Raw genomic sequence first — 26,474 nt, 5'->3', positions numbered from 1 at the left:
ACTGAAAATCTGATACCCTTTCCTCCAAGATAATCACTGATGTTTTGGGGAACCTCTTTCTTGAAATCTTTCTATGATTATAGAATATTGTCTCCAACTTCCTCTAAGTTGGACCATTCTAAACACGCTGTTGTGTAATCAATTCCCCCCCGCCCCCTCGGGAATAAAAGGTGAACAGCTTCTTATGCCAATACATAGATCTGTATCATTATTTTAAATGGCTGCTTAGCACTGCATTGTTTGTCTATACCATTCCATCAGCCCCAGTGGATGAACATGTGCGTTTCTCCCCCCCCCCCCCCCTATTATCGACAATCTTCTACAACAACCTCTTGCATTCCTTTTTTCCCCCAAATTGTCCGATGGCCTTTTTAAGGTAAATTGAAAAAAAGTAATAGAGCTGGGTCCAGCATTATGTCCTTTTTACATGTGGACTCAAGTTCCGTCCTCGGGTTTACAGGGAGGCCAGGCGGAAGCGGCTGCGTTAGTTTCGCGAGACCGTGGCCCCGGGGATGGCGAGGAGCGCGCAGTCTCCCCGGTGATCTAATCCACTCCGGCCTGTCCTCGGCCGGCCGGCCGGCACATTCCTTTCCTTTTTCCCCTCCTTCACTTCTGGTCCTTAACATGGAGGCAGGACGGTGAACTGCGTCTGCCAGCATTTCGCAGGGACCGGAGAAGGAAGGCTGGAGACGGCGGCGCATGCTGGAGAATGTAGTCCAGCGAGCAAGGCGGCGGCGGCGGCGTGTGTGTGTGTGTGTGTGTGTGTGTGTGTGTGTGTGCGTGTGCGTGCGCGCGCGCCTACAGAAGTTGGAGATACTGAGAACATCGCCACCTGGGGACGGGGCCGCGGGGCGCCCTCACGGCTCTCCCATGTGGTCTTTTGAGTCTGCAAAAGCCGCCGCCGATGGTGGGCTGGATCCCATTGTCCGGGACCCCGGAGGGCGCGGCCCCTCAGCCCCGGGCGCGGGGCGGCCGGCGCGGGCCGGCGCGGGGCATGCCGGGAGTTGTGGTCCCCGCTCCCGCGGAGGCTGTGGGACGTGTCGCGGCGCGGCGCCGGCTCCTCCTTCCCCGCCCTTCTTATAGGTCCCCCGCTCCCCCCTCCCCGCCTCGCCTCCTCCTCCCTCGCCCGCAGCGGAGCGTCCCCTCCCCCACCCGTCGGGCTTCTCGGCAGCTACTGCAGAGGATCCAGAGCCGAGTCGCTGAGGAGGAGGAGGCTCCCGGTCCCTGCGCGCCATCCGCCACCTTACTGGACACCGGCGAGGGAGCGAGAGCGTCGCCTCTGTAGCCTCCGGAGAAGACAAGGGCATCGTCGCCTCAGCCCCCGCCGCCGCCGCCGTTTTCGCCTGCAGCGGCTCGCCGGTGAGGAGACCCCCCCCGCCCCTCCCCGGTCCGCTCGCCCGGAGCCTGGGCCGGTGGTGCTGGGGAGAATGGGAGCGGGGGCTGCGGAACGCGGGCTGGGGGAAGGGGCTGAGGTCGCGATGGAACGGCGGGCTGGCAGGGAGACTTGTCCGGGCGCGGGCTGGGGCTGGGGCTGGGGGTGGGGTGAGGGTGGGACCCACGCAGGTTTTTTTCTTTTTTTTTTTTTTGGGGGGGGGGCGACAGGGGAAGAGGACTTTCAGTGGGGAATAACTGGACCCGAAACCGGAGCGTGGGGTTGGGGTGGGATTTGGGATGGTTTGGGGCGAGCTGGATGATGAGACGAGAGTGGGGTGGCTTGTAATGGGGGAGGGGACGGAAGGAGGGTGGTGGTGGATTTGGGATCCGAGCAATTGACAGTTTGGGATCCGGGCTGGAGCGCGGGGTTGGGGGGTCATTTCCAGAGAGTGGGGGTGGCAGGGCTGGATAGGGCCCTTGTGGGGTGTTCATGCAGGCGGGTGGAATTTGGGGTGGACCTAGGGCAGGCTGATAGGGGTGGTAGGAGCCTGGGGGTGAGGGGCTTGGCCTGGGTTGAGACCTGGGCTTTGAAGTAGGCGTTTGCCATCTAGGGGTGATGGAATTTGTGGAGACTTAATGAATAGCGTGGGTGAGGAGAGCAGAGGAGGTAGGATTTGGGGTTTTCCTGGGGCATGTTTATGGAGGTTGGAAGAGGAGCTGGTGGGGATAGGACTTTCAATGAGGGGGAGTGTGATGGTGAGCTGGCAGGAGGGGGGTAAATTAGAAATTAGGCCCCAAATGGGAGGACCGGGATTGAAATTGGGAGGGGGCACAGTGGGATGGGATTAAGGGTGATCTTAGAACCACCGGAAGGGGCCTTGGTGGCGGGTCCTTGGGTGCAGGGTCGAGGCAGAGGGCACCGCGGACGCTGCCGAGCTGCACTCATGAAAGAAGAGTGGCAGGTGGTGAGCAAGGTTGGGGGATGGTATCTTGAAGGAAATGTCCCTTGGTCAAGGTGGCAGAGGGAGAGGGAGATGGACTGGTAGGACCGGAGAGGCGGTGGTGATGGTGCGGTGGCAGAGGGGTTACTTACGGCGTGGAGACGTGGAGTTGGTGTGGATGGGGCAGAGTGACCCGTGCTGGGAAGAGGTGGATTGGATGAAAAGGAAGGATTCGGATGTCCTCCAAGCGACAGAAGAGGGTTAAGGGGTGGACTTAAATGGACATCTCTGGAGGCTGTGGTTTGGAGAGAGAGACCGTAATCAGAGGGGACTTTGTAAGGGAGAGAGAAGGCACATGAAAGAATCTCTTTCCTAGAAGACGTCTTAAGCTGTTAGTTCAATCTTTTTTATTTTTTTTTCATTCCTGTTAGTATCATATTTGGAAGTAAATCAGCCCAAAGGGTGAAGTTGAGAGGGGCTTCAGTTGAGGTAGAATTAAGAAGGTGAGAGTGTCTTCTGTTACAGGCATACACCTTGGAGATAGTGCAGTTTGGATCCAGACCTGTAATAAACGAGTATTGCAATCAAGCGAGTTGTGGTCTTATTGCTGGTGGAAGGTCTTGCCTTGAATTTGTAAAAACTGCAACACCTGTGAATGGCAATAAAGCAAAGTGCAATAAAATGAGGTAAATCTGTGTTCATAGAACAAGAAGGTTAGGAGAAAAAAAATCCAATCCCAAATAAAAGGTGGAGAAGATAAAGATGGAATGTGACAGGTATCTTTCTATAAGATGTCTCTGCCTTCTCTTCTCCGCCCTCCCCCATGGTGCATTAAAAATTAGTCCTGGAATTTGGAATTAAATAGATTTGATGGGCTTGAGGTAGCATTCTTTGCTTGAGAACTGGTGAATGAGATTGAAAAATATGAGGCTGAATTTATTTCCCAGTCAGGGAGCGTGCATGTATGCAGAAAGAGCTTAGGCCTTTTTTTCTTCTTAAAATTGATTGCTTGAAGACTCCATTTATTGGTGTCCTGGTTTGCAAGGCAATTAGGCCCATCATTGTATTGCAGGCTAATAATCCTGAGATGAATCTTGGCACCACTGCTTTATGTAAACAGAGAGGACAGAAAATATGGAAATGTCATAAATATTCATTGGTAAGATGGTTTGGTATTAATGGAGTTTTTCATTTGATTCTCTGACATTACTTGATAAGATTTATAATAATTGGACTATATTTCTATAGATTGAATTTTCTTCTGAAGGTGGTAAGAATTCTATCAGATATGGATAAATCATGTAGAATTTTATTTTATTTTTTAGGGGATGGCATTGATGTAGACACATTACAATAACTACAGAAACAATATCTCCAATTTTAGTTAAAGCTTAATAATTATTCTCATGGCAGAATGGTGATGCTGGGAAGTAGAGAGGGGTGTTCATGGGAGAAACATCTTTAGGGAAACAGTTTTCTGGGCTTAATTGCATCAACTATGATATGTTAAAGAAGTGGCTGTTGATTTTAGAGCTCAAATTGAGAAAAAAATGGGGAGGGATGTAAAAAGACTAAAATTGGCACCAACGAATCAAAATCATTCTTTTTTAGTTAAGCCTCAAGAGTTCAGCTCACAAGCAAATCATTTTCCTTGGCTTTCACAGTTGAGCATATTAAAATACCCAATATTTAGAATGCTTTTCTTTTTTTCTGTAGTTCCAAAATGGGTAGAATGATGGAAGGTTAGATTTAATCCTTAGAATGAAAGTGTATATATTTTTTTAATGAGGAAGCTTTATTACAATAAAAATCAGGTTTGAGCAATTACCTGTTCATTTGCTGACAGTGTAATTGAATTAATGCAATCTTTTCTCCTCATAAGTTCACTTTGGGATGCTGACATTGCTTTTGTGGATCTGTGAGCTTGATGTAGAGTGGGATATTTATATTTTTAAAGCCCTAACTAGCTTTTGAAAGCTCTAAATGAAAAGTAATCACCTGGGAGAAATATCGTGGTGGATTACCATCCCCTTCCTCCAACTGTGATCACCTGTGCTATAGAAATGCATGTCAAGTGTTTTAGTATCTTTACCTCATTTTGTTAATCTTCACCTGAGGATATTTTCCCCCCATTGCTTTTCAGAGAGAGCGGATGGGAAGTAGGGAGGGGAGAGAGAGAAAGAGAGAGACACATGGACTGGTTGCCTCCCACACAAGACTCTTGGGTGCACAGGCCAATGCTTTTACTACTGAGCAACACTGGCCAGGGCACTTTACCTCATTTGGTTCTTCCAGTATTCTGGTGTGAAGGGGAGAGCAGAAGGAGGTATTAATAGACAGGAACCTTGGTAGAATGAGTGGCCTGTAAATTTAGGGGTCAAGAGTCCTGGGTTCAAATCCCCATTCTACAATTTGATAGCTGAGTGATTTCAGTAGTCATTAAAAACCTTTCATACTTAGTGGTAATGGTTATACAACAGTGTGAATATACTTACTTCTACTGAATTGTACACTTAAATATGGTTAAAATGGTTTTTAAAAAAAACTTTCATACTTCACAAAGCTGTCAAGGGGAACAAATCAGTTCATGTCCTGAAATAACTTTATGTCCTGAAAACACTGTGCATATATGAAATATTTGCTCAGTATTTATTTACTTATTGCCTGCTAAGTGCCAGGGGAAATGAAAATGAACAAAAAACAGCTTTCAGTGTAGTGGGAGAGACAGACGATTTAAATATAGTGCGAGAAGTGAGGCAAAACTAATGTGGTCGTGAAGAGTGTGGATCCACCATTTATTAGTTGTATGACCTTGGGCACAAGTCTCATCTATAAAACAGGCATAAGAGACCTAATCTCATAAAGTTTTTTTTTGAGGATTAAACAGAATAATCTATGGAAAGCATTTAACACAGTGTGTTTTATAGTACACATTAAAAAATATTAGTAGTTGCCAATTATTAGATAGGAAGACTAGAATGTGAATAGCCTTGTATGTCCTCACATTGAGTTCTTAGTATTATGTTCTATTTAATAAGGAGGTATTACTTGGAATTATCATTTCATTCATAGTTCACCTGCATATTTGCATGTTTGTACTGTAATCTAGTAACTTGAAACAGTAAAGTGCTAAACACATGATAGCTGTTAGCTTCTTCATGTTTAAAATAAGGAGAAAAAACTCCTCTGAGAGGTTACTAGTAAATGACTTGCTTAAGGTTATAGTCAGCAAGTGGAAGAGTCTGGGTTACATTCCCCAAATTCTGATTCTTCAGCCCTGTTTAGTCTTCTTTTTTAAATCGTGAAACAAGCCATCTGTATAAAAGTGCATATAACATACACCTTCAACTTAACGAATGATAAATTGAAGGCCTGTTTTTGTTACCAGCTTAACAAAAGGAAGAGTTCTAGTACTTTTAAAGCCTCTTGCAATTCCCTGCCTGATGGAGTCTCCCTCTCTCTTTCTCCCTCAGAAGTAACTAGTTTCCTGAATTTTGTGTAAACTATTCTCTGCTTTTCTTTTTTTAAAATTATTATTATTATTTTTTTATTGTCTAAAGTTTTACATGTGTCTCCTTTTTCCCCAATTGACCCCCTCCCCCAACCCTTCCCAGCCTGGGCAAGCCCCCACCACCCCAGTGTCTGTGTCCATTGGTTATGCTAATATGCATGCATATAAGTCCTTTGGTTGCTCACTAACCCCCTCCCCCCCTCCCATTTGTCTCTAGATCAATCTCTGCTTTTCTTTATAGTTTTACCAAACAAATACATGTCATAAAAATATATTTTTTACCTTAGCATTTATAAGTAAATAGAATTATAGTGTAAGTATTCTTTTATGACTTGCTTTATTCTTATTATTTTTTAACTTTAAAAGAGTTTTATTTCTTCCATTATTAAAATAACATATGCTCATGGTTGAAATTGGAAATTACAAAAAAGTAAAAGGGCCCTAACTGGTTTGGCTCAGTGGATAGAGCATCGGACTGAAGGGTCCCAGGTTCGATTCCGGTCAAGGGCATGTACCTTGGTTGCAGGCACATCCCCAGTAGGAGGTGTGCAGGAGGCAGCTGATCGATGTTTCTCTCTCATCGATGTTTCTAACTCTCTATCCCTCTCCCTTCTTCTCTGTAAAAAATCAATAAAATATATTAAAAAAAAAAAGTAAAAGGGAGCAAAATTATTGTCTGTAATCCCAGTACCCAGCAACAATTCTTAATCCAGATGGCAAGAGGAAGCCAGTTCGCATTTATGGATGATTGGGTTATCCAGGTATGGATCAGTCATACTTGGAAATAGGAATTGGAGGGAGTAGTAGCAGCCTTTGTGAGCTGTGAAAGAGCAGGAGTTCTCATTAGCAGGAGTTCTTTATTTGCTAGAGACTAATTCTTTGTTATACCAGTTTAGAGTTTCACATCATGTTTTCATAGGTCTTTTTAAAATATATATGTATATTTTTTATTGATTTTTTACAAAGAGGAAGGGAGAGAGAAACATCGATCAGCTGCCTCCTGCACACCCCCTATTGGGGATGTGCCCGCAACCAGAATCGAACCTGGCACCCTTCAGTCCACAGGCCGACGCTCTATCCACTGAGCCAAACCAGTTAGGGCTTTTCATAAGTCTTTTGGTCAGAATTTTTGTGCATCTTTCTTTTTGCAGAAAAATAGTCTGGTACATTGATTATTGTCTGATTGTGCAGGAGGGTCTGTTATCTGCTGTACAGAGTACCATGAATAGGATACATAGTATACATATCAGTTACACATATCAGAAGCTTGGCAACCTAAACACCAAGAATTTTTTTTGTCTAAGAGATTTGAAATCCAAATTCATTATCTGTTGGAGCTTCAGTTTACTTATCTGTAAAATCAGGCTCAGATGAGATAAATGTGAAAATACGTCTTAAACTGTAAAGGACTATATAAATGTTAGTTGGGTTTTTTCCCCCTCTTACTTTACAAAACAAATCAGGAGGGCACCCCACACAGGTAAAAAGCTTGCCATATTTGGTTTATTGCCTTTCTGAAGGGTTTTGCCAGTGGAGGAGGGAGTACATGGTCAGTTCACAGTTTCTCCCTTGAAACTTGAAGATTGTTGGATATAGCGGGACGGAGAAGGTGCTAAAGGACTGTCTCCTAAGGAATTTATGGGACCTGTTTCCACATTAATTGCATTGACTAACTCAAACTGAAGCTAGTGAAGTGGAGAATGCAGTATTTAAACAAATATGGTCATTTCATTGTTAGTTTTTGTGTGTTTTTTTACCTGTACCTTAATACAGAGACAGAGTAAAGTGAGATAAAATATTTGTGCATATGTAGAAGGGAGATAATACTCCATATTTGGGTTGTTGTGTGGATTAAAGAGACAAGAGCAAAGAACCTGGAACATTCACTGGCACGTACATTGTTTGTACTTAATATAGTAGTTACAATTATTATTTTTATTTTACTTATGAATTGTTTAGAGCTAATTTTTTCCTTCAGGATATTCTTTTGTTAGCCTTTTCCTGGGATACATCTCCCCTCATTTTACATTTGTATTATAATTTTATTTTAATATTATCATAAGTAAAGCAAAACAAAGAACATAAATCCATAACTGCAATGCAGTCCAAGACTAAGGAGCTAGTAGTCTTAGATGTGACAGATATGTCTAAGACATCTATTCAACAAATACCTATTGAGTGGTTATTAGATGACTAGAGGCCCGGTGCACGAAATTCGTGCACTGAGGGGGGGCGTGTCCCTCAGCCCAGCCTGCACCCTCTCCAATCTGGGACCCCTTGAGGGATGTCCGACTGCCCGTTTAGGCCCGATCTGGGATCGGACCTAAACGGGCAGTCGGACATCCCTCTCACAATCCAGGACTGCTGGCTCCCAACTGATCACCTGCCTGCCTTCCTGATTGCCCCTAACCACTTCTGCCTGCCAGCCTGATCACCCCCTAACCACTCCCCTGCCAGCCTGATTGATGCCTAACTGCTCCCCAGCCAGCCTGTTTGCCCCCAACTTCCCTCCTCTGCCAGCCTGGTCACCCCTAAACTGCCCTCCCCTGCAGGGTTGATCGCCTCCAACTGCCCTCCCTTGCAGGCCTGGTGCCTCCCAACTGCCCTCCCCTGCTGGCCATCTTGTGGTGGCCATCTTGTGTCCACATGGGGGCAGGATCTTTGACCACATGGGGGCAGCTATATTGTGTGTTGCAGTGATCGTCAATCTGCATATTACTCTTTTATTAGATAGGATAGAGGCCTGGTGCATGGGTGGGGGCTGACTGGTTTGCCCTGAAGGGTGGGGGTTCCCTTGGGGCGTGGGGTGGCCTGAGCGAGGGGCCTGTGGTGGTTTGAAGGCCGGCCACGCCCCCTGGCGACCCAAGAGGAGGCCCTGGTATCTGGAATTTATTTACCTTCTACAATTGAAACTTTGTAGCCTGGAGCAAAGCCAAGCCTGCTGCTCGCTCTGCGGCCAGCAGCGATTTCTGTTGGAGTTAATTTACCTTCTATAATTGAAACTTTGTAGCCTTGAGTGCAGGCTTAGGCCGGCAACAGGATGGCCTCTTTTGTTACCGCGGAAACCTAAGCCTTCCTCCTGCTTTCAGTGGCTGTAGCCATCTTGGTTGGGTTTATTTGCATATTTGCTCCTGATTGGCTGGTGGGCGTGGCTTAGGTGTAGCAAAGGTGCGGCCAATTTGCATATTACTCTATTATTAGGTAGGATAGTAGGGGAGTGCTGGGAGTATGGGGTACAAAAATTAAAATTCCCTGCTCTTAAGGAGCTTATAGTTTATAGTCAATCTAGTGGGGAGACAGACATGTCACAGATAATTGTAGGATAGTGTGATATATGCTGCAGTGGGAGTGTGGACAAGGTGCATGGGGAGAATGGAGATTGGCATGGCCTGATCTGCTTGGGGGAGCAGGAAAGAGAGATGCTTGAAGGAGTTAATGCTTGAATTGAGATCTGAAGGGTATGTGGATGTGCTAAGGGAAGGAGAGGTTAAGAATGGTTCAGGTTGTCAACAACAGTCTTCCTTGATTGTTCCCTTCCAGTGTTTTTGTTGGCCTTGGTTTGTACCTGTTTTTAAAGGCCTTCTAGCATGTACACCTACTGTAAAAACCAAATAAGCAAATACCTAATATGCTGTGCTGTTATGCTTTTATTCTTTCCATATGTTGTGTCTTGCACCTGGAAAGCTGATCCCTGCTGAATTCCTTAATCTTTACTTTGTCTATTAGATGAAATGTATCAATGAATGTATTTCATGCTTTTTGCCCTTTTCAGTTTGTTGTTTAGCAGGAAGAGATTTTTGAAGCAGAAATTTAAGAAGAGATCTTTATTAATTCTGCTTTCTCAGTTAATGTTGATATTTCTTCACTCATTGGACTTTTTAAGATTCTTTCCTTCAGTAGTCTTGCCCACTCTATTTGCTTTTTCTGCTACCTATATACTATGATTCTCATTTCTGTCTCCAGCTCAGAGCTATCTCCTGAAGTCCAGACTTGCACATTTCACTAGCTACTGGCCTCCATATGCATCTATTTCGGTGATTCTCAAATTCAGTAGGTGCAATACAGAACTCATTTTCCCCATCTACTTATTCTGACGTCTCCCATTTTGTACCCCTCCCACACAGAAAGTAAGAATCATCTCTTTCTGTAGATTTGTCCTAACTTAAAGGTACTACCATTCATCCAGTCATTCAAGATGTGAATCTGTGCCATTAGTTTTCTCTTCTCCCTTCTCTCTCATAGTCGAAAATAAATCCATCTAAATATTTCTGTAATTCATCTCCCCTTTCCTATTATTACCAACTTAGTTCAGACTCTAACCTCACCTGGACATGTGTACTAGCCTCCTAACTGGTTTCTGTATCACCCATATAGTAAACCCATAGTCTACATAGCAGCGAGAACATCTCTACCCAACCATGTATAAATGTCTGTGTCATTCCCCTCCTTAAATTCCTTCATTGGCTTTGAAATATTACATTCCTTGCCATGACATATTAGGTCTTCTGTGGCCTGTCTCTGTGTACTCCTTCTGCCTGATCTCCCATTACTGGCAATACTACACAGCATGTACTTTCTACAGATATCTTGCAGTTCCACACCTTTGCTCATGCTGTTTTTCCTTTTATTCATCCTTCTGGGTTGAGTGCATCTCTCCTAAGAAAACTTTCAGAACTCTTAAGGTTGTCCTAAGTGTCCCCATTTTGTTCACAGTGAGCAGCCAGTGCATGTCTGTGTTCTAGTACTTACCCTGTATTAGAAAAATTAACTGTTTACTCCTTCACTTTAACTGTAAGTTTCTTGGGGGCAGGGACAGTGTCCTAGTCACCTTTATAGTCCTGACTTCTCCTGGAGGGTGCCTTGTGAATGATTAGTTTTTGAACTGAACTTCGTAAGGATAGATGACAAACCAGTAGTATGCTATTCTAATAAGGAGTAAGGTGATATGTGTTTTTCTAGATATAGATTTTTATTTAATTTAGAATGGAATTTAGAATTTAATTGGATTGATAAAGGCTTTGATAATGATGATGTTGTATAACACAAGGTTCAAAAGTAGAAGACAGCAAGATGGTATGCTAAGGGCTTGGCAAATGCTTTCTGTGAAAAAATATTTTAGGCTTTGCAGGCCACATACAGTCTCTGTTATTTATTTTCTCCTCATTTTTTCTCTCTTCATCTTCCCCCTCTTTCCCTCCTCCTTATGTTTTATTTTTAGCTCACAGGCCATTCAAAACAAGGCCATGGGTATGCCATAGCTTGACAGTCTCTGGTATATTATCAGAAATCAAACTTGAAAATGTAGAATATTGATAAGCAAAGAGATTAAAGCAAGTTTATATTTCTTGTTTTATTTATTATAAAATTTAGTTTTTCGGGCAGTTAGGCATATCTTTAGTATTGAGAACAATTGCACAGAATCTTTTTTGTCAAACTGCTGTGTTTATGTAAATGTTTAACATTTTTTAAAAAAGGGCTATTGAGCCTGGCCAGTGTTGCTCAGTGGTTGAACACCCACCTATGAACCAGGAGGTCATGTTTTGATTCCCGGTGAGGGCACATGCCTGGGTTGGGTTTCAGGCTCCATCCCTAGTGGAGGGCATGCACGAGGCAGCTGATAGATGATTCTCTCTCATCATTGATGTTTCTATCTCTCCCTTCCTATTCTTTTCTCTCCCTTCCTCTCTGAAATTAAAAAAAAAATTTTTTAAAGGGCCTTTGATCTCTGTCTGAAGGTGCTTAGTTTATAAAGCTCCAACACAACTTTCCCTCCTCCCTCCATTTAGGCAGGTATCTGGGTCCTTTCAGAATATGCCTGCTTTTCTGATGATATAGACAGTGCCTTTTAATAAATACAGACATTTTGAAGGAATACTGGGATGATATATTTTTCACAGTAAACATCAATCCCTGGCTGAATTGATGTTAGGATCTTGATTTGCCTTCTGATCATGTCTTTCAATCTTGACAGTTTCTGCTGATGTTCATATTTTCTAGCTTCTTTTATAATTTTCTTACATATCCTAGTTTTCTAATGTATTCTTTTATTTTGAGTTGATAGCAGAAATCCTTATCTGTATATATAGTTACACTATTTATACTTCTGCAAATAAAATTATACCATTTTATTTGATTTACAGAGTACAAGTTTGTCATGTTGCATTATTTTCATTTTAAGGATGAAGTAATCAAGACTCAAGAGGATAATTTGTCTAAGACACTAGGATTAGTAGAGGATGAGGATGGAAAGACAAAGGGGTATAATATTTGAATGATGGGATATATGCGGGGTGCTTTTACTCTCTTTTGTAATTTGATTTTCATATTTACAATATAGGGCATTATGCCCATTTTACAGAAGAGGAAACTGAAGCAACTGAGGCCAGTATGGATTGAGTAGTTTGCATTTGGCTACATAGCTAGTAATAAAAGAGAAACTTGTATTAGAAACCTGATCTGCCTTGTTTCAAAACTCTGGTTCTTTTTACTATCCTCTCTAATAAAATGGTAATATGCAAATTAACCATCACTCTGCTACATAAGCCACGCCCACCAGCCAAGCCACGCCCACCAGCCAATCAGGGTGAGTATGCAAATTAACCCCAATCCAAGATGGCTACAGCCACAGAGAGCAAGGTTTCCCAGGTAACAGAGTAAGCCAAGCTTTCCATAGCCGTTGCAGGCCTAAGCCTCCACTCAAGCTACAAAGTTTCAATTATAGAAGGTAAACAAATTCAAACAAATGGCGGCAGAATGGAGCTTGAGAGAGCAGGCCAGGGTTGCCAGCGGCAACAGGGGAAGCAAAGCTTTCCTGCACACCCTGGCCGGGCTCAGCTTAAGGCTACAAAGTTTCAATTGTAGAAGGTGAATTAACTGCCACAGAAATGGCTGCCGGAGCCCCAGGCTTGGCTCCGCTCCAGGCTACAAAGTTTCAATTGTAGAAGGAAAATAAATTCCAGATACCAGGGCCTCCCCTTGGGTTGCCAGGGGGCGTGGCCGGCCTGCAAACCACCACAGGCCCCTCGCTCAGGCCGCCCCACACCCCAAGGGAACCCCCACCCTGATCTGTGACACCCTTCAGGGCAAACCAGCTGGCCCCCACCCGTGCACCAGGCCTCTATCCTATCTAATAAAAGAATAATATACAGATTGATCATCACTGCAACACAATATAGCTGCCCCCATGTGGTCAAAGATCCTGCCCCCATGTGGACACAAGATGGCCACCACAAGATGGCCAGCAGGAGAGGGCAGTTGGGAGGCACCCGGTCTGCAAGGGAGGGCAGTTGCGAGGGACCAGGCTTGCAAGGGAGGGCAGTTGGAGGTGATCAACCCTGCAGGAGAGGGCAGTTAGGGGTGACCAGGCTGGCAGAGGAGGGAAGTTGGGGGCAAACAGGCTGGCAGGGGAGCAGTTAAGCATCAACCAGGCTGGCAGCAGAGTGGTTAGGGGGTGATCAGGCTGGCAGGCAGAAGCGGTTAGGGGCAATCAGGAAGGCAGGCAGGCAAGCAGTTGGGAGCCAGCAGTCCTGGATTGTGAGAGGGATGTCCGACTGCCCGTTTAGGCCCGATCCCACCAGGATCGGGCCTAAACGGGCAGTCGGACATCCCTCCAGGAGTCCCAGATTGGAGAGGGTACAGGCTGGGCTGAGGGACAACCCCCTGCCGTGCACGAATTTCGTGCACTGGGCTTCTAGTACTATATATAAAGCTCCCTGTTTTTAAACGCTTGTCTATGAGTAATATCTTGGCTATACATCAGAATCACCTGCAGATTTGTTTTAAGAAAAATGACATGTTCTAATTCTAACAGAACTGTGCCAGCAGAACTTTTGAAGGTGAGCATAAGACAAGTATATGTATGGGTTTATGTTTATTTTTTTGTTTTTTAAAATATATTTTTATTGATTTCAAAGAGGAAATGAGAGGGAGAGATAGAAACATCAATGATGAGAGAGGATCACTGATTGGCTGCCTCCTGCGCGCCCCCCACTGGGGTTCGGGCCTGCAACTGGGGCATGTGCCCCTGATCAGAATCGAATCCAGGACCCTTCAGTTCCTGGCCAGTGCTCTATCCACTGAGCCAAACCAGCCAGGGTGGGTTTATGTTTATATAGAAAATGTAGACCTGGCCGATGTGCCTCAGTTGATTAAACATCATCCCATATACTGAGAGGTTGCTGGTATGATTGATTATTCCTGGTCAGGGCATATGCCTGGGTTGTGTGGGCATGATCCCTTGTGTAGGAGGCAGCTGATCATGTGTCTTTCTCATTGATGTTTCTATCTTTCTATCCTTCTCCCTTCCTTTCTCTCTAAAAATCAATACAAATGTTAGCATACTTTAATGAAAATAACAATATGTATCCCTGGCAAAAAAAATTAGAATAATGTTTTACATTTTTCTTTTCTTTTTTAAAATATGTTTCAGCCCTGGCTGGTTTGGCTCAGTGGATAGAGCATCAGCCTATGGACTGAAAGGTCCAGGTTTGATTCTGGTCAAGGGCACTTACCTGGTTTGCGGGCTTGATCCCCTTGGGTGTGTAGGAGGCAGCCGATCAATGATTCTCTCTCATCATTGAGGTTTCTATCTCTCCCTTTCTCTTCCTCTCTGAAATCAATAAAAAATATATATTTTAAAAAAATGTTTCATTTATTTTAGAGAGGAAGGGAGAGGAAGACAAACATCCATGACAGAAACATTGACCAGCTGCCTCCTGTGGATTGAGGCTGCAACCTGGGCAGGAATCAAACCAGTGACCTCTTGGTGCATAGGTCGATGCTTAACCACTGAGACACACTGTCCAGGCAGTGTTTTTACGTTTTTCCAAATATCTTTACTGTCTGACTGGATACGTATCTGTTTTTACATTCTATATGTTGCAGTTTGTGGTTTTGCTTGTAGTATATAAAGAAAATGCAGTCCTACATATATATGTGGCTAGAAAAGAATGTTTTATTGCTTTTTAAAATAATTGTGGATTTTCTTTTTAGATACTATACCAAAACTTGACAACTGGAAGTTTCTTAAAGGCCCCTTGCCTTATGGAATCTGAAACCATATCAATGAGTGTTTCATATTCTGTTACATTAAAATCCTTTAGTGTTTTTTACTTGGAATGGATCTTCTACCCCTGCATGATATTGTAACATCATGCATTGGTCATTTGGTAAATATTGATTCACTGAATTATGCAGATCTACTGTATGTTGACATATTCTATTATACAATGTCAAAAAATCACTTTTGTTAATATCACCACCAATCTCATCAGATAAGTCTTTTAAAATTTTTGCTTGAAAGCTCAAATTTTATCATTGGAACAAATACTGACAGTTGTTTTCCTTGAAGTGACAGTCTCACATTGTTCATTTTTGAAAAAATGTCTGCCAAACATCTATGTCTGAATAATCATAGTCATTCTTTCAAGTAAAAATGGTGTTTCATGAAAAGAGCAGCTAGTTCAGCTTCCAACTCAATTGCACAAGTGCTTTTAGTGCTTTTCCTAGAGACAACTCTTGTAGTTTGGTATGCAGGAGAAGTACTTTATGTGTACTTCCTGTATCACAGAATATTCAAAAGATGTATAGTTGAGGATTGAAATTTAATAAAATTAAACATTTTAAACTATATTATTTAAAAATAATTTTCAATTACAGTTGACATTCAATATTATATTAGTTTCAGCTATATAGCATAGTGATTAGACATTTATATAACTTACAAAAAGATCCCCCTGATAAGTCTAGTATTCCACTGGCACTATACATAGTGATTACAGTATTATTGACTATATTCCCTATGCTGTACTTTACACCCCCATGACTATTTTGTAACTGCCAATTTGTACTTCTTAACCCCTTCACCTTTTTCATCCAGCCCCTCACTCCCTCTCCCACCTGGCAGCATCAGTTTATTCTTTGTGTGTATGAGTTTGTTGCTCTTTTGTTTGTTCATTTATTTTGTTTTTTGAGATTCCACATATAAGTGAAATTGTATGTTGTTTGTCTTTCTCTCTTATTTCACGTAGCATAATACCCTGTAGGTCCACCTGTGTTATTGCAAATGCTAAAATTTGACTCTTTATGGCTGAGTAATTTTTTGTATACGTGTACCACATCTTTATCCATTTTTCTAGTGATGGACACTTAGGTTGCTTCCATTTCTTGGCTATTGTCAGTAATGCTGCAGAGAACATAGGGATGCATATGTCTTTTTGAATTAGTGTTTTGGGTTTCTTTAGATAAATACCCAGAGGTAGAATTGCTGGGTCCTTCTTTGTCTCTTGTTACAGCTTTTGTTTTAAAGTCAATTTCGTCTGATAATAAGTACTCTTACTACCCCAAGCTTTTTTTCTCCTTCATTTTCATAAAATAATTTTTTCCATCCCATTACTTTCAGTCTGAAGTGTATCTCTTTGGGGCAGCATATGTTTTCTTGTCCATTTAGTCAACACATATCTTTTGATTGGAGCATTTAATCTACCTACATTTAAAGTGTTTATTGCTAGATATGTAGTTATTGCCATTTTATCATTTATATTTTTGATCTTTATTTTCATCTTTTTAAAAATATAATGTTATTGATTTTAGAGAGGAAGAGGGGATAGAGAGAGAAAGAAAAACATCAATGATGAGAGAATCATTGATCGGCTGTCTCCTGCATACCCCACACTGTGGATCGAACCCAAAACCCGGGCATATGTCCTGATTGGGGATCCAACCAGTGACCTCTTGATTCCTGAGTTGATGCTCAGCTGCTGAGCTGCACCCAGCTGGGCTTTATTTTCTTCTTTTTTAAAATATATTTTTGTTGATTTTTTTTTTGAGAGAGAGGAAGGCAGAGAGAGAGAGAGAGAAAGAAACATCAATTGGTTGCCTCCCTGATGCACCCCAACCAGGGACTGGACTCACAATTGGGCATGTACCCTGACTGGGAATTGAACCAGTGACCTTTTGGTGCATGGGACAACACTTAACCAACTGAGCCACACTGGCCAGAGCTGCTGCTTCTTAAAGAAGTCTCTAACATTTCTTGTGATTCTGGTTTGGTGATGGTAAACTCCTTTCATTTTTTTTTTTGTCTTGATGAAGAACATTCTTTTTTTTTTTTTTAATTTTTTATTGAGGTATTATATGTGTACATATCTTACCATTACCCCCCCCACACACCCACACTTGCCCTCACCCCCCAGAGTTTTGCGTCCATTGTTTATGCTTATATGCATGCATACAAGTCCTTCGTTTGATTTGAAGAACATTCTTTATTGAAACTGAAACTAGCTCTTTTTCTTGGTGGATCTATGAAGAATACAGTTTGGTGTCACTGCTTTGATTCAATACAAGATGGAATATATATATATATATATATATATATATATATATATATATATATATATATATATATATATATATGATTTTTAGAGAGAAAGAGAGAGAGAAACTTTGATTTGCTATTTCACTTATTTATGCATTCATTGGTTGATTCTTGTGTATTCCCTGACTGGGGATTGAACCTCATCCTTGGCAAACTGGTATGACGCTCTAACCAACTGAACTACCCAGCCAGGGCCAAGCTGATATATTTTTATTTATTAGTATAATTATAACATTTCTTGTGATACTGGTTTGGTGGTGATAAACTCCTTTAGGTTTTTTGGTCTCGGTGAAGAACATTCTTTAGTGAAACTGAAACTAGCTTTTTTTTTTTTTTTTGATGTGTCTGTGAAGAATACAGTTTGGTTTGGTATCAATGCTTTGATTCAATACAAGATGGTATATTTTTATTTATTAGTATGATTATGTTTTAAGACTTCGCTTATTTCTTATGCAGGAAAAGGTGATTTTTGTTACACTGTTTTGAAAGCCAGCATGAATTCAGTTGATTTTTCCTTGGCTTAGTAGAATCAAAACATTTTAGAGTTGAGCAGTTTTACAACTTTGTCATGATTTTAGGAAATCATTGGGCTTGGTGCTTATTCTTCACTACCTTGTGGTGAAGGAAAGGCACGAAGTGGCCTTTAGGGAACTGTGTATAGCTGTATGTAAAAGTGGTTCTCCGGTATATTGTTGGGTCTTCCTACCCTTAACCTGGAGTATTTATTTACCATAGGCAAAAAATTCAAATGAAATCACAGCCAAGTAATCTTGTGTAACGACTTTGATTTTTCACTGTGATTGGGTAGAGGAGAATGGAGGAGGTAGGCTAGACAAGTCAGTACTGAGCATTATTTTACCTTTCAGCCAGCACCCTTAGACAGCCTGGAACCTTAGTTGTGGAGGGAGGAGAATTAACATTCATTGTGTGCTTACATTGTGGTAGGCCCTTTATGTGTGCTGTCTTATTTAAAATATATTTTTATTGACTTCATAGCGTAAGGGAGGGAGAGAGAGAGTTATGAGAAAGAATCATTGATTGGCTGTCTCTGCATGCCCCCCAATGGAGATCGAGTTTGCAACCCGGGCATGTGCCCTGACTGGAAATCGAACTGGAACCTCCTGGTTTATATGTTGGTGCTCAACCATTGAGCCACAGCAGCCAGGCATGTGCTGTCTTATTTAAATTATTCTGTAAGGTGGTCATAATTATTAAATTTATTTGTGAGAACATTTAGGCTCAGAGATCTGGAGCCTGCTTGAGCTTATCTCCAAAGTTTTCTGCCTCAAAAGTCTGTGAATGTTCTTTCCTACGTGCTGTGCTATTTTCCAAGGACATGGTCTCATGATTATTTGTGTACCTGGAACATAGTAGGGCTCAGTACATTTTTGTTGAATAATTGAGTCAGTGCTAAATGAGTGAACCAGTTTTTACAGAGTAGGATGTGATGTAACTCCTCTGGACTACTGTGTAGAGTGGTGCTACAAAGTTACATACTAGGGTCTAGTCACCATCACTTGCTATGGGGAAAGGATCAATCTTCTTAATGATAAACTCTATGAAACTATTTAAATATTTTGGATATTTAGGGATTGAAAATACCTAATGGGATGTGTTTTCCTTAGAATATTAATGATCTTTTCAGAAATAGTTAATATATCTGTTTGGCCATGTTTTCCCCTCAGTAGCAATGAGACCTTGGGCAAGTTACTTCACTTTTCTGTGTCTCTCTCTTTAAAAAAAAAAAAAAAAATCTTTAAAAAGGGAAGGGCAGGAATAACAGTACATACTAGGTAATTTCTAGGTAGTTGTGAGGAATGAATAAGTCATAAAGAATTTTCCATAGTGCTTGGCATATATAATTAATAAATGATAACTGTTATTCATATTACCTTCTTGAATGAAGTAAGGGATTTAATGTGACTGAGCATGTGAAGAAAAAACAATGTTTTGGCTTTTAACTCATTTTTCTTAGAGAAATAAAGCACTGAATGTATTGGTTTTTGTATTTTGGGATTTGTATTTTGATTGTAGTTTACTTGGTCTTCCTGGCAATGAAACTCTAATTTTGGCTGTTTGCCCAGATTTCTTGGTGAACCAATGCAGGTATGGTATGGCCTGTGATTCTCCAACTTTTTAAACTTGGTTGTTCAGATGAAACAGGTTGGATTCCTCTGGCCAGTTCATGGAGGTTGATATTTTTTTCTAAATTAAAAATGTCAGTGAGTGTGAGAAACACCTCTTCCTAAATCTTTTCTAACTATGCTAGTCATTGCTGAGAAGATCCAATATTTCTCTCCATAGTACCCTGCCCCAGAATCAAAGAAGTGTGCTTTAAAATTTCTCTACATTTGTTTTTATTGGTGGTAATATTACCTATATTTTTTAGATTTATGGCTTTGATAGTACATTTTAAAAAATGTATTTTATTGATTTTTTACAGAGAGGAAGGGAGAGGGATAGAGAGTTAGAAACATTTATGAGAGAGAAACATCAATCAGCTGCCTCCTGCATACCCCCTACTGGGGATGTGCCCACAACCAAGGTACATGCCCTTGACCGGAATCGAACCTGGGACCCTTCAGTCTACAGGCCGACTCTCTATCCACTGAGCCAAACCTGTTAGGGCTGATAGTACATTTTGATTAGGCTGTGGAGTTATGGAGGGGAAAACCACCTATCCATTCTAAGAGAGCATATCTGAAAGCCTGCTTGCCCTTCATCCAAGAGTCATTATAGGTACACTCTCTCCTAGATAGAAGTTAGCTTGTAACGCTTGAAAACTTAAATCTTTGAGATGAAGTCTAGATTCCCTAGTATGGTATGTAAGGCAATTCAGTATCCTCTCCTTAACTCCCTCTCCAGTGTCATTCATTGTTTGTCTGTCCTCCCAGATTTCACATTTTGCCTAGTCCTAATGAAGTGTACATACCTTGTACTGTATTCGCAGTTCTCCAGCTGTGCCATTCCTCTTGTTTCAATGTCTTTGTATATCAGAGGTGGGAACGTCTGGCCCGTAGGCATATAAGGCCCATGATATCATAGGTATGGCCCTGCCAAAGCATTAGGGGTGAGTTAATTAAATGTTTGACCAAATAATAGTGGGCTAATTTTTAAGTTGATATCTGCCTTTTAAAAGTTGCAAGGATTTTACACATGTGAGAGAACTTCATAAAAATGCTATGTAAATTTTATATTCTGGGTTTTTGTTCTCAATTATTCATTAATAATAATATTTTGACAGATTAGAGCCTCAGGTGTTTTTTTCTTTTCTTTTCCTTTTTTTTTTTTTTCCCCCCAAACTAGAAATAAGAGAAAAAGTTTGGATATATTAGGTTATAGTGTCATTTGTGACGTGCTAACATCATGAATTAGGGCAAAGAGTTAAGTCCGGAGACCATAATACTTTAGTTCTGTGCTATAATGGAAGATACAATGCTTAAGATGTTTAAGGATTGGCCTTTGAAAAAACATTGAATGTGGTACTGAGTGGCTTGGATGGCAACACCTGAACTAGAAGGAGCTTCTTATCAGAGGACTTACCGTATTTTCCGGTGTATAAGACGACTTTTTAACTCAGGAAAATCTTCTCAAAAGTCGGGGGTCGTCTTATACACTGGGTGTCATCTTATAGGGCGGGTATATCCCAAACTCTATATTTTAACTGGAAAAGTTGGGGGTCGTCTTATACACCCAGTCGTCTTACACGCTGGAAAATACGGTATGTCTGTGCCACCATTGATGTTTATTTAACATTTCAGAATTGTGTTTTCCCCATCAGTAAAACAGAGAAAAATAATAGTTACTTTGCAGATTAAGAATAAGGGGTAAATTGGGTAAAGTGCACACAATTAGCTTTAATCAGTTAAAAGTTTAATTTTTAGAGAATTAAAAATTTTTTTTTTTAATATTATAGACTACTTTAGAGATGCTTGCTTTCAAGAATAGAGGGGGCATTCTCATTTTTACTCTACTAACACTGAGTATTTTACTTACTCCTTCAAATTTATTCCTCCAAATAATTTTGCAAGGTGAGTTTAAATTCCAGCTCTTGCACTTGCTGGCTGTGTGATCCTCAAAGTTACTTAATTTTTCTATAACTTATTTTCATCTATGAGATGGGGATATAGTGGTATTTACAATACATAGTTGTTGGGAGGATTGTTTGGCACATAGTATGATTTCAGTAAATGGTAGCATTGTTATTATCACTTTCGTTTTATAAATGAGGAACTAGATACAAATTTAGCACCCTGACTAGATTCACTTAAAAGAACCCAAGAATAGGATTCAATCTAGGTTTGTGTAATGCTAAAGCCTTTATTCTATCCTAGTGATTTTCAATCTTATTTATCTCATGACTCACATAAATTACTTACTAATATTCTGTGGCACACCAAAAAAAAATTTGTTTTTGCTGATCTGACAGAAAAAGGTATAATTTTGATTCATTCACGTTGGATGGCTATTGTGTTGGCTGCTGTCATTTTTTATTTGACAATCTAAGGGAAAAGAGGTCAGTGCCCCTGACTAAATCGTTGGGTATTTCATGTTTTAAAAAATTCTTGTGGCACACTGGTTAAAAATCACTGCTCTGTCCTTTTATAAACTACATTTTTATAAATAGCATTTCATTTGTATGGAAATGTATTCTGAAGTGCTGTAGAGTGTTTGGAAATAATTTGTTACTCTTAGGTATTTAAAACTTTCAGTGATGATTAGTATAATCTATACTAATAAAAGGGTAATATGCAAATTGGTCACGATGCCCTCACAGTAACAACCAAATAGCAGGCTGCGTGGGGCAACAAGGCCGGCAGGGGGGTTAAGGAGGGACGACCAAATGACTGACCAGCAGGCTGTGTGGGGCGACCAGGCCGGCAAGGGGGTTAATGAGGGACGACCAAATGACTGACCAGCAGGCTGCATGGGGTGACCAGACCAGCAGGGGATTAGCGAGGGATGACAAAACAACTGACCAGCAGGCTGCCTGGGCGACCAGGCCGGCAGGGGGGTTAGCGAGGGACAACCAAACGACTGACCAGCAGGCTGCGTGGGTGACCAGGCCGGCAGGGGGGTTAGCGAGGAACGACCAAATGACTGACCAGCAGGCTGCGTGGGGTGACCAGGCCGACAGGGGGGGGGCAGTGAGGGGCGACCAGGCTGGCAGAGGGGGGCAGTGAGGGGCAACCAGGCCGGTGGGGGGGGCATTTGGGGGTGACCAGGCCAGCGGGGGGGGGGCAGCTGGGGGTGACCAGGCTGGCAGGGGAGGCAGTGAGGGGTGACCAGGCCAGCAGAGGGGGGCAGTGAGGGGCAACCAGGCCAGCAGGGGGGCACTAAAGGGCGACCAGGCCTGTGGGGGGCAGTTAGGGGCAATCAGGCAGGCAGGCAGGTGAGTAGTTAGGAGCCAGCGGTCCCGGATTGTGAGAGGGATGTCCAACCTCCGGTTTAGGCTCGATCCCTGGGATTGGGCCTAAACCGGAAATCGGACATCCCCCAAGGGGTCCCAGATTGGAGAGGGTGCAGGCTGGGCTGAGGGGACCCCCTCCCCCCTGCATGAATTTTGTGCACTGGGCCTCTAGTAATTTACATAAACTCAGAACTAAATTGGTTTGAAAAAGAACTCTTTGGGCTGGCTTCTCTGTGATCAGACACAATTGAAGAGCAGGTATTCTGGGGTCCTGGTTAGTGGTTTGTAAAAAGAACAATGTGTTTTTTTCCCTTCTAAACAGCTTTTTTGAGGTAAAATTGAGAAACAATAAATGATTCAAATTAATGTTAGTTTGCTAATTTTTTTGCACATTATACACCTGTGAAACCATCACCAGAATTCAGACAGTGAATATATACATCAGCTCCCAAAAGTTTTCTGGTACCCCTTTGTAATATTTTGCTCCTGCTCTCCCTGATTCCCCATCCAAGAAACCATTGGTCTGCTTTCTATAATTATAGTTTAAACAGTGCTTTTGAAGTCAGACCAATCAGGATTCAGATTCCCACTTTGCCGCTGTGTTAGTTCAGAGATTTTGGAGAAGTAATTTCAGCTCTCAGCCTATTTTACTACTCTGTAAAATAGGGATTCTTTTACCTTCCCAAAGGACCATGAGGAAGATAGAAACAATGTATAGAAAAAGCTTATAAGGGTGCCTGACACAAAACAGGCCTCCAATCCCTATAAATCAGTATTGCCAGTCCAGATTTCAGGTGGTGTTCCAGAAGTCAGAGCTCCAAAATGCTTTTTATCACCTAGACCCCATGTCCCCTCCCAGTGAGCTTTTAGTGTTCCTGAAACAGAACCAAGGTTAGGTTTAGGTAGCTTGAGGCACTAAAAGGCTTCTGGTACTCCTTCCCTTCCTACTCCAAACCCAGTGTTCCACGTGCTATTAATTATGAACAGATGTTTCTTCATAAATAAGCAAAGAATGCCATAGATTTTTAAATTCTTTATGCCTATGTTTAAGTCTGGCATTGTGATTAAGCTGCATGAGCAATGAGGTTGTAAGTCAACGTTCTGGGTTTTAGTTTCCATGCTACTTTGGGCAAATAATAAAATCTGAGCCTCAGTTTTCTCACATATAAAATCAGGGAGCTCAGACCACATAATTTGTTGAGAGGATTAAAGGAGAATTTTAAAGATTAATTATATGATGAAGTCATAGTTCATCTGCATCATCCTATGATTGCCTTGTAGCATTAAAACTTGGCAAAAGGTTCAGGTAGCATTTACATTTGATATCTTAGAGGTTTATTTTTATTTATTTATTTAAAATATATTTTTGTTGATTTCAGAGAGGAAGGGAGAGGAAGAGAGAGATAGAAACATCAATGATGAGAGGAAATCATTGATTGGCTGCCTCTTGCATGCCACCTACTGGGGACCGAGCCTGCAACCCCGGCATGTGCCCTTGACTGGAATCGAACCCAGGACCCTTGAGTCCACAGGTCGATGCTCTATCCACTGAGCCAAACCAGCTAGGTCATCTTAGAGGTTTTTTTTTAAAAAGTACATTTCATTAGATTCTACTAATAGGTAGCACAAAAAAGCAAAAACCAAAGGTTAGAAGTAATTAGAATTTAAACTCAGAGAAACTTTAATTCAAATCTTAATTTAGTAGTTGTGTGACCTTGGACAAATTATTTAATTTCTTTGAGCCTTAAAATTCTCACTTGTCAGTAAGGGATATCTAGTCTGCCTCAGAGGGTTGTTGTGAGGATTAGAAATAATGTGTGTGGCACTAACCGGTTTGGCTCAGTGAATAGAGTGTGTGGCACTAACTGGTTTGGCTCTGAGACCCGCAGACTGAAGAGTCCCAGATTTGATTCTGGTCAGGGTGTGTGTGGAAGGCAACCAATTGATATGTCTCTCTCACATCCATGTTTCTCTTTTTGTCTCCCCCTCCCTCCCTTTTCTCTAAAACTTAATGGAAAAATATCCTCAAGTAAGGATTAACAAAACAAAAAGAAAAGAAAAAAAAGGAAATAATGTGTGTACAGCCCAGCTGGTGTGGCTCAGTGGTTGAGCATCGACCTGTGAATCAGGAGGTCACAGTTTGATTCCTGGTCAGGGCACGCCTGTGTTTCAGGCTCAATCCCTGAAGGGGGTGTGCAGGAGGCAGCTGACCAATGATTCTCTCTCAGCATTCATGTTTCTATCTCTCCCTTCCTCTTTGAAATCAATAAACATATTAAAAAAAGGAAGAATGTGTGTACATAGTTGTTATATAGCAGATACCCAGTGATGCTACCTTCCTTCCTTCCATTTCCAAACGTGGCCGATTTGTGGAGTTCAGTGAGCTGTCACTGAAGGGATTACTCTTGCTTTCCCCATTCCATGATGCAGTTTGGTCCAGGATAGCTGTTAGTGTCTCAGATTTCCCATTTAGTCTGAAAATGCAGTTCAAGGTTTATGATGCTAACAGTTATTATAAAGGGATTTTTTTTTTCTACTGGGAGGAGCTAATGCTATGGTTTTGTACTTTTTCATTAGTTCTCATTGGTATAGCTGGAGGTACTTTGGATTGTGGGAGCCAGGGAGTCTCTTCTGTTTGTGGTTGTTTGGGTTGGAAAATTGTCTAATGCTTTCTTTTTGTTGTTGTTAATCCTCATCTGAGAATATTTTTTCCATTGATTCTAGAGAGAGTAGAAGGGAGAAGGGAGGGAGGAGAGAGAGAGGAGAGAGAGAGGAGAGAGAGAGAAACATTGATGTGAAAGGACCACATCAATTGGTTGCCTCCCACATGCCCTGGTCAAGTGGGGAACCTGCAACCCCGGTATGTGCCCTTGGCCAGGAAACTAACCCTCGACCCTTCAGTGCTTGGGCTCATGCTCTAACCATTGCTTTCTTAGTGAATAAAGTGAATTTGTTGAGTTCAGATTCTTCCTCCTGGGTGAGCCCGGGAATGAGCTGCTGCGGGGAGGGGGAGAGAACAAAATAGGAAAATGTGGGCATAACTGGTGAGTTCTGCTTGTGAAGTTGCCCCAGTCTGTGAATTGGGGGCGGTGAAGAAGAGTTGATTCTCTGTTCCCCTCTTCCCCTCCAGAGCTTTTCCAGCCCAGCACAAAGGCAGCCTTAAGATGGAGGTCTGCATTGTAATTTCCTAGAAATTGCTGCTTCTGGTAGCGCTCTTTCAGTTTGCACCTCTTTGCTGCTGTGGATGAAACAATGGGGACAATAAAGCCATTTATGTGATAGCTGTAGCCTCAATGGGATGTTTGTTTTAATAATGGTATAATTTGCAGGGCTCATAAATTGTGATTTTATTCTCATGGAAATAACTGCCCGGTGGTATTTGGATTCTCAGGTCTCCTGTTGTGGATAATTTCACTAACATTCTGGCTGACAATTCCCTTTATTCCAGACTCGTTTTAGATTGTTCTGGCTGGTTGGGTAATTAGCCCAGTGCAGAGCCAATTTTCTTTAGTTTGGGGCTGGCAGGTGGTTACTAGGTAACTAGAGGATCTTCTGAACTGGGAAGAAATTCTGCTTAGGGATTCAAGGCAAAATAGCTGAATTTGGTTTTGATTGTCATCTGGGATTTTTAAAAAGGTTTTGTCTATCCAATGTCAAAATATCTGAATGAAAAAAAAAATTGAAGTCATCCGAATATTTATTTTTCATGGTACCAAACATTCCATTCCATTTGAAAGATCATTTGTTTGAGTTTTAAATTTTCATCCTCATAGTTTTGTTGGCAATATCCACAGAGTGCAAAGAATGATAATAGCTACCTCATGCTAGACATTGCCCTAGGTGTTTTACATACATTGTCTCTAA

The 26,474-nt window shown here is 41.9% G+C and overlaps 1 protein-coding gene across 3 annotated transcripts in view; it reads left to right on the top strand.

Annotated features, from left to right (window-relative positions):
- Window positions 1–1,073: 1,073 nt before the first annotated feature.
- FAM168A (family with sequence similarity 168 member A) overlaps window positions 1,074–26,474 on the top strand; it is a 167,446-nt gene continuing 142,045 nt past the window's right edge. Inside the window, exon 1 of one of the 3 annotated variants that reach the window (XM_079788906.1) lies at window positions 1,074–1,359. The gene's annotated coding sequence lies outside the window, so the exon portion shown is untranslated. The remainder of the gene's footprint in view (window positions 1,360–26,474) is intronic. The other 2 variants (XM_079788904.1, XM_079788905.1) reach the window with 2 other exon arrangements.

The sequence above is a fragment of the Cnephaeus nilssonii genome, assembly GCF_951640355.1.
Source record: "Cnephaeus nilssonii genome assembly, chromosome: 13".
NCBI classification, from domain to species: Eukaryota; Metazoa; Chordata; class Mammalia; order Chiroptera; family Vespertilionidae; genus Cnephaeus; species Cnephaeus nilssonii.
This window is presented reverse-complemented; position numbering and strand designations above follow the sequence as displayed.